Here is a 13,391-nt window from a genome sequence, read left to right as displayed (position 1 = left end):
TTGCAGCTATGTTTGTGAATTCCAGCTTTCCCATTTACCTCACTGAGCTCCAAGTTTATACACTGAAAAGAACTGGAATAAAATATTAACACCACACGGCTAAACAGAGAAAGTTTGTACAGTATCCTGCACTACATTTTTCTCCGCTTTCCATTGGAAAAAGAACAAATAAGGCAAAATGAGGCTGAACATCTATAGCAATATATTGGTTTAGAAAACATTGTCTTTACTTCTTTAGAAAACAAAACACCCTGACTCACATATAATTTATGTGGAGCATGCACTTGATTTAGAGAAGGCCTTAAAATGACCCATTAATCCCAAATCAGTTGGAAACTAGAATAGCTGTAACTGATCTGTTGTCACAACAGCAGTACACAGAAGTCATAGGAACAGACGGAGAAGATAACACTGCTGAAATGTAGATGTTTTCCCACAGTATCATCAGGCAGCTACAAACACTTTTATAGTTATCAAGGAGATATAACTAAGTTAAAAATTATGATCGATGTGCTTTTCTTACCTATCTTATGTAAAACAGAGTATTGCTTACTGTTTGTCATTTAAATAATTTTTACCTTATTATTTTACTTCTTTCTTTTTCTCCTTGGTATATTTATATTTCCAGCCTACTCATTCATTCTCACATATAAGCACATTGCTTACGTGTTAGGATTTACAGCAGAGGATTCAGTTTAAATCAGAAAAAGACTGAACTTTAATTAGACCAGTTCTAAACCATAAAGCAGGGATAAAGCTCTTATTAACTAGAAATTTGTCATCCCTGACCAAAGTTAATAAATAAATATTTATTTTATACTAGAGGGTTTTTTTTTTGGTTTGTTTTGTTTTAATTACCTAAACATCTGTTCATGTTAACCATCAGTTCCAGAAGCATTTGCAGCCATGAGATTGCTGGAGATGCTCAGTCTGCCGGAGTCCTGCAAGCTTCTGGGCTTGGTATGAAACTGGAGGAGGGAAGTTGGGAAACTTTCCCTCAAAGTGACCACAGCATATATGGAACTACATCTTTGTCTCCGTCACTTCCTGGAGGAAACGCGCAGCCTGCATGTCCTGTTTTGTGGGCACACATACTGTAGTGGCAGAAAATGTGTGTTGCAGAAAACAAGAGAAGCACTCCTCTCTGTGCAGCTCTTCTCCAGCTGATTAATGAGGGCGGAATTAGGACCAACCAACATATGTGGAATGATGGCAAGCCGCAAATTATCCATGTGTGCCAGCTGGAAAAAGTGAGTCTGTCTCCCTGAGTGGGCAGCCCAGTGCCCACACAACTGCCAGAGACCCTACTGCCAATTGTCACTCGGAGGACGTTTGCCCTTAGCCCCAGCTCTCCATTTTCTGCCCACCCCTCCAATGGGGACATTCATCTGTGGTGGCCTGAATGTCCCATTACCCTTCACAGACCCTCTGCTCTTCTGCTTAGGTCGTTCTGATGGCCCACCCATGCTAAAGCCTCACAGTGTCTTCTTCATCTGATCTTGTATGACCTTCTTACCACACACTGGGGCTTCTTTCTGAGAAAGCCCTTCACGGAAAGGGTAAGGAAGCACATAAGCCATCAGCATGATAAGAACATGCAGCTTACAGTCGTCACCAGGATTTTTAACTGCTGTTTGCAAATATGAGCAGATCCACTTCCCACTGCAAAAATTGCTTGGATACAAAAGGCCTGCTCTTGTCTGGGCTGGTCACATGGAGGCTTCCGTGTTTGTTTGCTGCATTTTTCTTGTTATTCATAATTTATTTAGAACTGACCCTGTTCAAAGTCAAAACAAAGACAGTATGTTCAGTCACTCAAATTATAGTCTGTTCCCCAGGGCAATAACCCAAGACTGCAAAAATTCATACAAAGCCTTCAGAAAAAAGAAGGAAGAACAGCAGCCTCGTTATTTGGCAAGCAAGAGCTATGATTTTGTTGAGACTTGCATAAGAGAAACATTATTAGATCTTGTTTTGTCCTCTCACCAAGGAATCTCTGCATAAGAGTAAATTATTCAGGCAGTCAGGATTTAGGATATGCCAGAGCAGAAATGGCCATCACCGTGCCCTCCATTTGTCCTGTGTTCCTCAAAACAATCCTCTTGTGCCGGGCTGCCTAATGATCCTCAAAATTTTGGCCTGCTGATCACATGAAGTGACTCTCTTTTCCACTGAAAGATGTTTCACGTCAGAGCTGTGAACCACAGAAGAGCAAGCTAAGAAAACTTCAGGAAGCTCTCTCAGTCAAGACGAGAGACATCCGGATGTTTACAGCTCCTGAAAGACTCAGCAACAAGCTTCAGAAAGGAGGCCATAGGACGGTGGTTACATTAATAAAAATAAAGATTATTTTTTTATTTTTTTTTCTGGAGATGTACTTGCTGGCTTGCAACTAGCTTCTCTGCAAGCACAAGGGGATGATGCTCAAAGTCCAGCAGGCACTCGGGCATCACCTTCTGGTTGTTGAAGTGAGTTGTAGGATGGGGGACCTGTAGGGGAGATGCGCCTATAGAAATGTTACAAATGCCTAATCCCAAGCAGGCTTCCTCAAACAGACTCTTCTTCTTTCTTTTCTTTCCTTTCTTTCTTTTTCTTTTTTTTTTTCTTTCTTTCTTTCTTTCTTTTTCTTTCTTTCTTTCTTTCTTTCTTTCTTTCTTTCTTTCTTTCTTTCTTTCTTTCTTTCTTTCTTTTCTTTCTTTCTTTCTTTCTTTCTTTCTTTCTTTCTTTCTTTCTTTCTTTCTTTCTTTCTTTTTCTTTCTTTCTTTCTTTCTTTCTTTCTTTTTCTTTCTTTCTTTCTTTCTTTCTTTCTTCCTTCCTTCCTTCCTTCCTTCCTTCCTTCCTTCCTTCCTTCCTTCCTTCCTTCCTTCCTTCCTTCCTTCCTTCTTTCTTTCTTTCTTTCTTTCTTTCTTTCTTTCTTTCTTTCTTTCTTTCTTTCTTTCTTTCTTTCTTTTTCTTTTTCTCTCTTTCTCTCTTTCTCTCTTTCTCTCTTTCTCTTTCTCTCTTTCTCTCTTTCTCTCTTTCTTTTTTGTTTTTTATTTTGTTTTTCTTTGTTTGTTTATTTCTTATGATTTGTAGTCAGAAGTATAGAATTGCAGATCAATGCGATATTTCCTGATAAATTGCCATTCTTTCTGCTACTCTTACAGCACAGCACATCTAAACTTAGCTAACTGTGACCTTTTAATTTTTTTTCAGAATTTCTCACTTAGGCATACCATACCTTTCTTTTTTTAGATCAGTGTGATAGTGATTTTTGGAAACTGAGAGACTACTGTGGGGAAGAAGGATTCCTGTTCTTATTCCTACTTACATGTTTTCAGCCAGTTTTGGAGACAGGTTACCAAGATGACTGGACTTTTGGTCACATGTCATTATAGTTCCCTCCCCCCCAAAAGGAAATTATTTTCTAAATAACAGCATACATAGATGGATCATGTTTATGAGTCATTTTGTAACACTGTTCTCCAAATCTGCTCTAGTTTTGGCAGCCTTATTCTTTAGATACCTTTCCCAGGTAGATAACCTGGAGTAAGAAACAACATTGTGGGTGGATCAAACTGTATTTATTTCACAAGGGCTAATGAGCAGCCATGGTATGGCAGAAATTTTTATGACCTCCACTTAGCTTAATATGCAACCACCTACCATTTCTTAATGAAATTGCTGACTACAAATCAGTCCTATGGACCATTTAAAAACTTTAAATGCATTGTTCACTGGTGACTTTTTTCTGGACTGTGTGTTGACCTTTGTGTGCCTTCTCTCTAATTTGTCAGTGAAGGTGTAAAAATGAACAAGAGAAATATCTAAGCAGAAATCCCTAACCCTACCATTTAACCCTCATCAGAAGTCCTAAACCATTGCGATATAACTAGCTGAGGTGCTGCAGGTGAATGTTATGCAGGTAGAACCATATAACTTTGTGGAAGAAGCAGGCAGAAGGACAAGATAAATCATAGAACAATAAGAGATAAAAGGGCTTTTATACCATACTTTGCAACCTGAAAGAAAACTCACTAAATACAGTAAGCAAATCATATGACCCAGTAGTTCAGTAAAACCGTCATTGCACAGGATGCTTTTTTTTCCCACTGTGCAAATTTAAATCACTTCTGCAGATGAAGAGGAAAATCTACATACACTTCTTCATGAATTTAAAGAGAAAAGGCCAAGAGCAATATTCTCATTCACTTCCATGACAAAGCAAAACTCTGCACAATGATCAAAGTTATACCCTGAGTCACAGTCTATGTGACCTTTTCATTTATTTATTTGTAATAGTTACCAAAAGCAGAGAAAGGCTTTATACTGTTATCTTAAAGGGCAATGAGCAAGGGCCAAACCCTTCTGTTTCTGAAGTCAAACAGGCTGTGAACCAGTATCTTCTGTACTATATAATTTTATCCTGAAAATCCAGAGCTGAGTTTTGGGGTAGGCAGGTCTTTTGCTCTGACCAGGTAAGAAATTTGGGGTCTGTTAATCTCTTATGAGTGTTTGACCAACACTGCCCACACTAGTGCCTGATCCACCTGCATGTGGCCCCGGACCTATTGACTCTTCATTACATAAGGACCAGAGACAACCATTCCAAATTAATTATCTCCTTCTTTTCTTTTTCTCTCTATCTTTCTGTCTTTAATGCTTGAACGAGAGATAGGATTCCTGTCTGAACTTGACTTAACTTTTGCTGGTGAAGACCATTAATCGCAGAGACAAGACAATCTCCCATCTCATTTTCTCTTCTGCTTGAAGACTCCCCTCCTGCTCCTCCTCACCTCTCTCCCAAACCCTGTCAGAGAGATAACAGCTTCTCCTCGGGGGCAGCAGAGACTGTCTGGGATAGTCAGCCCCAGACACCCAAGCTCTATTTGGCAGGTCAGTCACTGTGCAGGTATGAACTTGGCAGATACACGATATGATCTACCCGCCCTCCTTTTTCTCCTCCTAAGGTCAGCATGCTTGTTTTGCTTGCAGCACCCAAGTGACAAAACTAGCAAGGCTGTGGAGATAAAGCAGAAAATGACTGAGCAATTGAGGACTGAGAAAATCCAGGGATGAGATGGAAAACCAGGCAAGAAAAGCTAGAGCTAGCAGCCAGCAGGGAACCGGCAATAAAAGACCATAGCAGTCCTGGGTTTGTATAAACTTTCTACTTTTATATCCATGAAAGTGACTCACGGCTCCCGCAGAACTGGATTTCAGGATGACGAGGCAGAACCTGGCAGACGGCCGTCCCGTGCTGTTCCTGCTCTTGCTCAGCACTATTTCTCTCCTCCCACATAGCATTTGCTTTAAAACACTAGAGCTGGTTCTAGGGAAGGTTTTGAAATGCTAACATGAAGGCAAAAGATAAGAACTTATCTTCCAAATACTTTTCCTAATTAATTTGATATGAGGAACCCGAGAAATAAGGTTTTCAGGTTCCTGGGCTCTGCAGAATTCTGAAAGACTTTTGAGGGAGAACAGCCTGTTAGCTACATTGCTGCGAATGTCTTGTTGTATGGTCATACTGTGTGTGTGTATCACCCAACAACCACTAAGAGCCCTTGATAATTTTCATGTACATTGTTAGAGAGGTAGTGATCTCATATATATATATATATATATATATATATATATATTTCTTACAGGAGTCAAGAAAATAAGAAGTTACTTAGAGAAACAAAACCATAGAAACATATAAGATTGAGGTTGTCTCCTCATTAGACATCAGGGAATCCATAACGAATTCTCCAAACAAAAGAGAGATGGCAGTTTGAACTTCTGCATTTTTGATAATGCCAAGACTAACACAAAACTGTAAAAAGAAAAAGGGAAAAGGAAAGAGGAGAAAGGTTAAAGGAAAAAGGAAAAAGGGAAAAGGGAAAAGGGAAAAAGGAAAAAGGAAAAAGGAAAAAAAATACTTTCCCATTTCATATTTGTACAAAGCAGTAGGACCTTGTTCTTGTTTTTAATTGCTAAAAACTCTCTGCTTCTTACTGTATCTGGTGTATTTGTTGCATATATATTGGCATCTTTGCAGATTTATTATCTGATAGATAAGAAACTTCAACACATCCTTGTTTAAATTCATCTGTATTTTAAATTCTCATCCTGATCTGAAAGGTACTAAGGCATTTGTCAAACAAATGTAAGGATTTGCTATTTGTCAGTTTAAAATCTGTTACCTCAGCTACAGAAAAGAAATGTTGTTCTGGTTTCTATGAGTTTCTGGTCTCTGTCAGGGTTCCTAGGCACTATGGCAATACAGATAAATAATATCTGCAGAGAGAGCCAAATGGCACAGGTGCAAAAATAGTTTGTACCAGCTGAAAAAAAAAACTGTGCTTCTTGTGCTTCCCTTGTTTTGCAAGGAAATTTTAATTTTCTTGATAGAAAGATAGAGAGAGAGAGTAGAAACCTCTAGGTCATGCTAAAAATAATTCAAAAAAAAAAAAAAAAGAACAAATGTGTTTTAGAAATGCCTCTGAAGTGCCTGCTGAGAGCTGTTTACCCTCTGTCTTACCTCCCCATCCTTTCCACACACCAGGATCCCATAACAGGCTGTGCTATTTTCATGTTTTCATGCTGAGGAGATGGGCTCCCTGGGATACAGCGCTGCAGGTGAGGAACCAACCTTAGAGAGAAGAACAGCCCCTAGGCTCGCTGAACCAGAGCTCTCATAAGGTCCTACAGTCAAAGTTTCAATTCATTTCAGTTGTTTTCCCAACAAACCAAATATCAATTTTAGGAAGCAAACGTTTCACTGGGGAAAAGAAAAAAAAAAAAGTTAAAGTTAAAAATATAAATATTTTTTTCTTTTTCACCAGAGAATGCTTTTGAAGGAAAATCTGGGGCAAAATCTAATCAGGAATTAGAGCATAATAGTCCTATGGGGATGGCTTGTGATTTACAGTATTTGGGCAAAGGAAATAAGGCACTACACAGCCACAAAATGACAAAAGTGAATAAAATGTACCACTGCAAGAGTGCTTACTTCTCCCAGTTCTTAGCTGTGGTAGAGGACAACTGTATGATGTCTTCATCAGAAACTCGGATGTCTTTAAGAGAAGAAGGCCAGAACAAGTTGCATGGTGTTGCCCATTTACCATTTTGTCCAATGGTTAAGTAAAATTTGATCTTTTACTCCAGGCCTGAAGACACAGGACTGAAGAAGAATATCAGCTTTCATTTTTCAAATGACACCTTGAAGTTTTGTGATAGATAAAGAAAGTTGTTAAGGTAACATCCTTCCCTTTCCACACAACCTATCCAACCCTTCCTTACACCACAAGCCAAAGTATCAGGAGGCCATTAACACAATCCAGAGACACGTTTTTAATCTCTAGTTTGTTGAAATCTGTCTCATTGTTTGTCTTTTTCTTAACACTTGGCATTGGCAATAACTAATGCTGCCAACGTTTTCTTGCCAGGAAAGATATTTCTTTCTTCTCTGGAGCTCCAGCGAGGCCTGGAAAAACCTCCTGCTACCGGGCTGCCTCTCAGCCCTCACCTATGGGAAGGACAGTGAGGAGGGTGAAGGAAAGACAGGTAATTCCAAGCACGAAGGAAAAAAAAGGACCAGTTTGGGTCAGGATCAACGGGGAAAGAGACAAGGAGCTCCAAACATCTTTCTTCTTTGTTCTCCATTCCTGCAGAAATTCAGCTTAGAAGTTACTGATAACCTCTCTCCTCCCCTCCTCAGACCCAGCACTGCCTATTAATTACCCCAAGAAGCACTGCTGGCAGAAAGCTGGTAGCAGGCCTCGGAGTAACCCGATTGATCTGCAGCATGCCCTAGGCTGATCCACAAAATGAAGGCTACCAGGACCAGGCCAGATGAATTTTCTTAGCAGTCTATATCATGCCTATGGGTTAAGACATCCCATTTGCACTGGGAAATACCCTGACCACACAGTGATTGGGGTTAAGCTGATCTCCATATAGGACAGATCTCCACCTGCTTCATATTTCTTTGCCCTCCCTGTGAGGTGGGGTGACCGGGAGAGGCATTTTTGGCTGGCCATTTACAGCCAGATGATTGCCAGCTCCTTTTCGCCGCCTGCACACCACAGAAGTGCCAGATCAGACTTGAGGATCTGGCCTATTATTTTTTGATTGCTGTCCCAAGGATAGAAGAGCACCCTCTTCACTTGTCAGCAGCTAATAGGTCACAAGCTGGCCAGTTTACCAAACACGAAAACAATTTGCCAACAGCAGGGACTTACACCCTAAAAGGAGAGGACACGCTTTCGCTGGCAACCCCATCACCACCCTGAACAAAGGAGAGATATAAAGGTATCAGGGCTTGCTTTTAAGTTGTTCTGAGTGCTAACTTGTTACTGATTTCAGGCTGTCTGTCTTTCGAATCGTGCTTGTCTACTGCTAACAACTGCTCAGTGAGCTAATACTTGTTAAGAGCTGCCATCAGTCACCCACACGGCCCGGTCTGGAAAGCACATACGAAGTTTTTGATAGCCCGATCCGTATCCCCCTGAATCTGTGGAATTCCTCCAGTGACAAAGGGGAGAGGGTTAAAGACAAATTACTGTGATGCCCACTGTCAAGCTTCAGTAATCTTAATCAGTGCTGAAATGGCCTAGATTTATTTAATTTAAAAGGATGGTAGTGCCACGGAGACAAAAATTCCCATTTATCCCTAACGGTATCTTACTATATCCTAATTATATTTTCTTCCTTCCCTCATACAGAGAATTCAGAAGGAAATGCCAGCAGAAGACGAATTGTGTCTGGAAGTTGTATAGAGGTTTGGAGGTGTGGACAAAAGGTTTAGGATGGCCGGTGGGGAGCTGCACCCCTTCCACCTCTCACGGCCAGCAGTGCCCAGGCTTGGTTTCTGCAGCCCTTCTCTTGGACTCCCCCACGCTTGGCAACACTCCTCCTCTAAGGAGATGCTTTAAATGGGAAGGGAACTTTCAGGGCACCAAAGTGTTGCCCGCAGCTGTGATTCATGCTGGGAACAGTGCCCTCCCTTGGCCCTTGCCTTTAGCCTCTTAGCACATCTCACAGCAGGGGTTGGGCTTGGCTGCCTGAAGTTCACGGAGTTATAAGAGGAACAGTTTTTATTCTTATTAAGGCAATGAGCTGAGTGTGGCCATCCAACCTGGCCTTGAACACCTCCAGGGATGGGGCAGCCACAGCTTCTCTGGGCAAGCTGGTTGTCCTCTCTGCCTGCCCCATGTGGGTGTCTCAGAGCCCCCATATGTGTATCTCAGAGACCCCTTGCCAACAGACTTTAGACTTAGAACTTTCTTGTGTAATGTATAAAGCGAGACAAATCCCACTTATTCTGTCGCAAAACATGGCGTGGGCAAAAGAGATTACAGCCATTTTTTAGAACTTTTTTTTTTTTTTTAAACATCTGTCATGGACCAAAACTCATTACAACACTCTATTTACCCTACTTTTCCATTCGCCCATTTCCTTCCTATTTTTGTGCATATCTCTCAGGTTCCCCTTTAACAACTGCCAGAAGGAAGCTGCCCACACACTGCCCACAGCCACCGCTGCCTCCCCAACACACCACATTTAGCCCCTGGGTGGGATTTCCAGGAGGTGAGGAGAGAGCACACGTCGGCGGGGGCGAGCATACGCTTTGTAGCATCGTGGCAATGCTGCAAAGCAGTCGCTGCAGTGTTGATCGTATCGAGGCAGTGATACCAAGAGACACCTCGCAGCAGGGCAGACACGCTCTGCTTGAGTCCCTTCACCCTCGGGAAGGCGGTGGGTGTAACATTTTGCATCTCTCTCGCTCACACGTGAAGGACGAGCAGCCTAACAAGGTCACGTTTGTTCGAGGCACGCACATTTCCATCTGCTGGGGCTGGTGGCAAACAAAGTGCCTGGCACAATGCGAGGCACTCTAAAAAGGAAATGTTTAGGAGGGAGAGGCTAAGCAAAGCTGGGGAGGCAAGTGGTGTCTATACACTGTACTTTGAGACAGACAGAAACACTTTAAATCAAAACCTCATTTATTTACCAAGAAAAATAGTAAAAGGTCCTCTTGATTTTCAAAATCCTTGCCACTGTATTGCTTTCTAGAGTGCTATTAATAAAGTGTCAGGGAAGAAATGGAGGCTTTAACATCAATGTTAAGGCAAAACACAAAGACAATGCTGGTTCAGGCAACAGCTTGAATTTCTTTCATGGTGGCCAAAGATAGAAAAGACCTCTTTAATGAAAAGTGGACACTTTCTTTTGGAGTGAGACGGCACAGTCTGTGAAAACTCAACTCTAAACATTTTTAGTGTTAAATACTTCTAAGATAAAAGCTCTAGTTCCACGTTTCATATACTGAACTCAAGGATCTTCAGAGCACCAAGGGTTCAAAACCTATTATCCTATAAAATATGATTCCTTGAATCTACCATAATACTATGCCAAGATGAAGATACTTCTACCATGATGAAGATGTCCATTAGGTCAATGGTAAATATTTTCTTAACTTAAAAATTATTTGGGCTAAACATATTATACAACAGACTTTTAGACACAGATAAGACATAGGGGATTGCAAAGGAACAGAGAAGAATAATGTGTCTAAAGAATAAAATTATCTTTTAATATTTTCTTCTTTTCAGACTTCCAGGAACACTGAGGAATTAATGTGGAAAGAAAATAAGAATAGAGAACAAGGAATGCACAGACAGAATTTAAACAAAACATCAGGTTTCTTTTGAGGCATCATTAGGATATGTTTTGTGATGATATTTGGTTAAAGGTAGACCTTACTGCATCCTCTTCCAGTTTAGGTAAGGTTTAAGGAAATTGCATTGTTCTCTGTTGGCTCCTGAGAAGTGCAGCTCTTCTTTGAATACACACTGTCAGTTTGAATCAACAGTGATTTCCTTTCCATATAATGTTTTCTGTGAGTTTTGTAGATTTGTATATTCCAGGAATGCATCTATCAAAACCACATGCTAAGCTCAACTAATTTCTGCAGAGACTGAAGATGTTCAGACAGCGGGAGGTGTTCCTGCTTCTGGGGCCAGGATCCTTTTTCTCCTTGCCTGCCTTTGACACTGGTATGAGTTGAAGAAGAGCAGCAAGGCCCCAAAAGACATGCTGAACTCGTTGGCAGGAGAGTAATGGTCAGTGATGCCAGAAGAGAGTGGTGCAGGCAGATGGGCTGAAAGGTGATGTGGATGCCTGCGTGTGCCCCTGTGGATCCCTGCAGCCTGGGGACAGCTGGGAGCCATCCTGCATGCCGTGGGAGGGCCGAGGAGCTGCGACTCTGGGGGAAGCCCCATGCCAGCCGAAAATATGCATTTGGTTCGGAGCCAGGGATACTGACCAGCACGAACTCAAATAATGCACGGTATCATCCTACCAAGGGTTTTCCTGGAAATCCTTTTCAGAGCAGACCTGGGATCTGTAAGCCCAGATGAGGCTTACAGAGAGCATTAGTTGCCATCGTTGGTGTGGGCTGACAGAAAGCAGGTTGCTAAAAGTTAGACATGGCATAAAATTACAGCCATGCCAGAAGCAAGATGACATTTTCTAAAATTAGGAGAAAATACAGTTTGACACATATAGCCCAAGAAATTAAGAGTTACCTAACTCATTTTCTGCATATGCTAGCATATGGATATATAGCAAGAACAAACTTGTAATGTCTCAGGGTGGCTCCTAAAGCCAATGTTTACCTCTTCATTAGCTTAATTAATAGCTAATGACAGACACATGCCAGTGGATAACCACCAAGTGCCTTAATCACCCTCGAAGCCTTACACTGCTCCTCATGGTGTGGTTGGCTCACTTGAAGAGGACTATCTGCAGCAATTCATCACCTCTGAAGAGGGGCTGATAAGCAGCAGGAGTGTTCTCAGAAACTCAGCTCCTGAGGAGGGACAGCACAGCTTGGCTCTGCAGTCACAGCCCTGAGGTTAGCAGCAGTGGTCAGAAAAGGATTTCAGGGGCCAAAGTCCCCAGCTCTCCTGCTAGGGGAGCTGCCTTAAGATATGGGGGAATAGCACAGCACTCCAGGATGAACTCAGTGAAGAAGAATCACTTGCCTATTATTTTGCACCAAATTGCGGCTACTTTGGAAGGATTTTAAGTGTTCTGAACTCACCTTTTTTTTTTTTTTTCCTTTTTTTTTTTCTTTTCATATTTTGCAGCCAGAGATCTGGACTTCTGCTTGTCTGTAAGGCTTTGAAAGACCCAACCACAAGAATAATGTTCAGATGCTCAGAGACCATAATGGTAACCAACAGAATAGACAGCTCCCGAGATCGTATTCTTCCCCAGACTGAACTGGTCAGAAAGGGAAAGCGGATAATGATTTCCTAATATTAGAGGTCCTGAAAGGCAGACTGTGGTCTGCATGAAGCACTTTCATCATTTAATAGTAGCCCTCTACACTTGCTGATGTATGAAAACATGAGATACTGAAGGTGTAAATAAGGAGCATTAACATCCTCTAACTGACTAACATGGAAATATTTTAAGAGAGGGTTCATCTTCATTAACAAGTCTCACAATTACTTTTCAACATAAAAAGTCTTTATTCCAGGAACTTTTCCCCTGTACATGAGACTATGCTGACACAACCTGTGCTAACTGGATTCTTTTTAAAAGCAAGAGTCACATTTATTTTTAGACGAATGTTTTTAATTACTGTAGCACTACAGGGCCAGCCAGGTCAATGTCTCAGTTGTGCTAGGTGCTATACAAAAACAAACACTCACAGTCCCACTGCAGTTAAATGCCAGCCTGCTCTGCATTTAAACTGGGGATAACGATCCCTCTGTAGTAATCCTGTGGTTTGCATGCATTTAAAAAATGTCTCATTTTGTGCCTCGGTTAAAATCGCAAGGGAAAGACTTTACAGGAGAAACTCTTGCATTCTTCTCCTAGGTGTGTGACCTCCTCCTTCCATGCACACCTCTCGACTCTCTCCAGAACAAATCAATCTCCATCTGAACGCCTATATACAGACTGACTGACTTGTTTAGTCAAACGAGGACTCTGCCAGGCTGCACTGAAAATAGTACCACCAATAATTCACACATTATTCCCAATACTTTGTTCCCTTTAATCATGAGACTGAATTATACTTGTTATTTGAGTCTTTCAGGGAGCTTGCATGCCCTCTTATTGAGAGAAAAAAAGGCGAAATAAAGACCATGCTACAGCCCAAATGTGCACGAGGCTTCTGTTGAGTTCTCCTGCTTATTTTAGTTATTTGGACACCTTCCCACACCAGATAATGCTGATCTGAGGTGTAAGTCGTGGGCTCTGTGTGGTGCTAGAGATAGGCGCTAGACAAGAAACACTTTTTGGGGAAAAACCCACAGATACGAGTCACGCACAGAATTCTCTGCCCACCTCTGTTAAGTTTCAATACTGTTTTTATTTCCTCTGATCTCTTGGGTGTGGATGGTTGCAAA

General features: G+C 41.5%; 1 long non-coding RNA gene across 1 annotated transcript; it reads left to right on the top strand.

Moving 5' to 3' along the window:
• The first annotated feature begins 11,765 nt into the window (after nt 1-11,765).
• Nucleotides 11,766-12,988, top strand: LOC106041645 (uncharacterized). Its single transcript, XR_001210576.3, has 3 exons — nt 11,766-11,884; nt 12,120-12,204; nt 12,859-12,988. It is a non-coding gene; the product is annotated as an uncharacterized lncRNA (long non-coding RNA).
• Nucleotides 12,989-13,391: the final 403 nt, after the last annotated feature.

Source organism: Anser cygnoides, chromosome 1, assembly GCF_040182565.1.
Source record: "Anser cygnoides isolate HZ-2024a breed goose chromosome 1, Taihu_goose_T2T_genome, whole genome shotgun sequence".
Lineage (NCBI taxonomy): Eukaryota > Metazoa > Chordata > Aves > Anseriformes > Anatidae > Anser > Anser cygnoides.
This window is presented reverse-complemented; position numbering and strand designations above follow the sequence as displayed.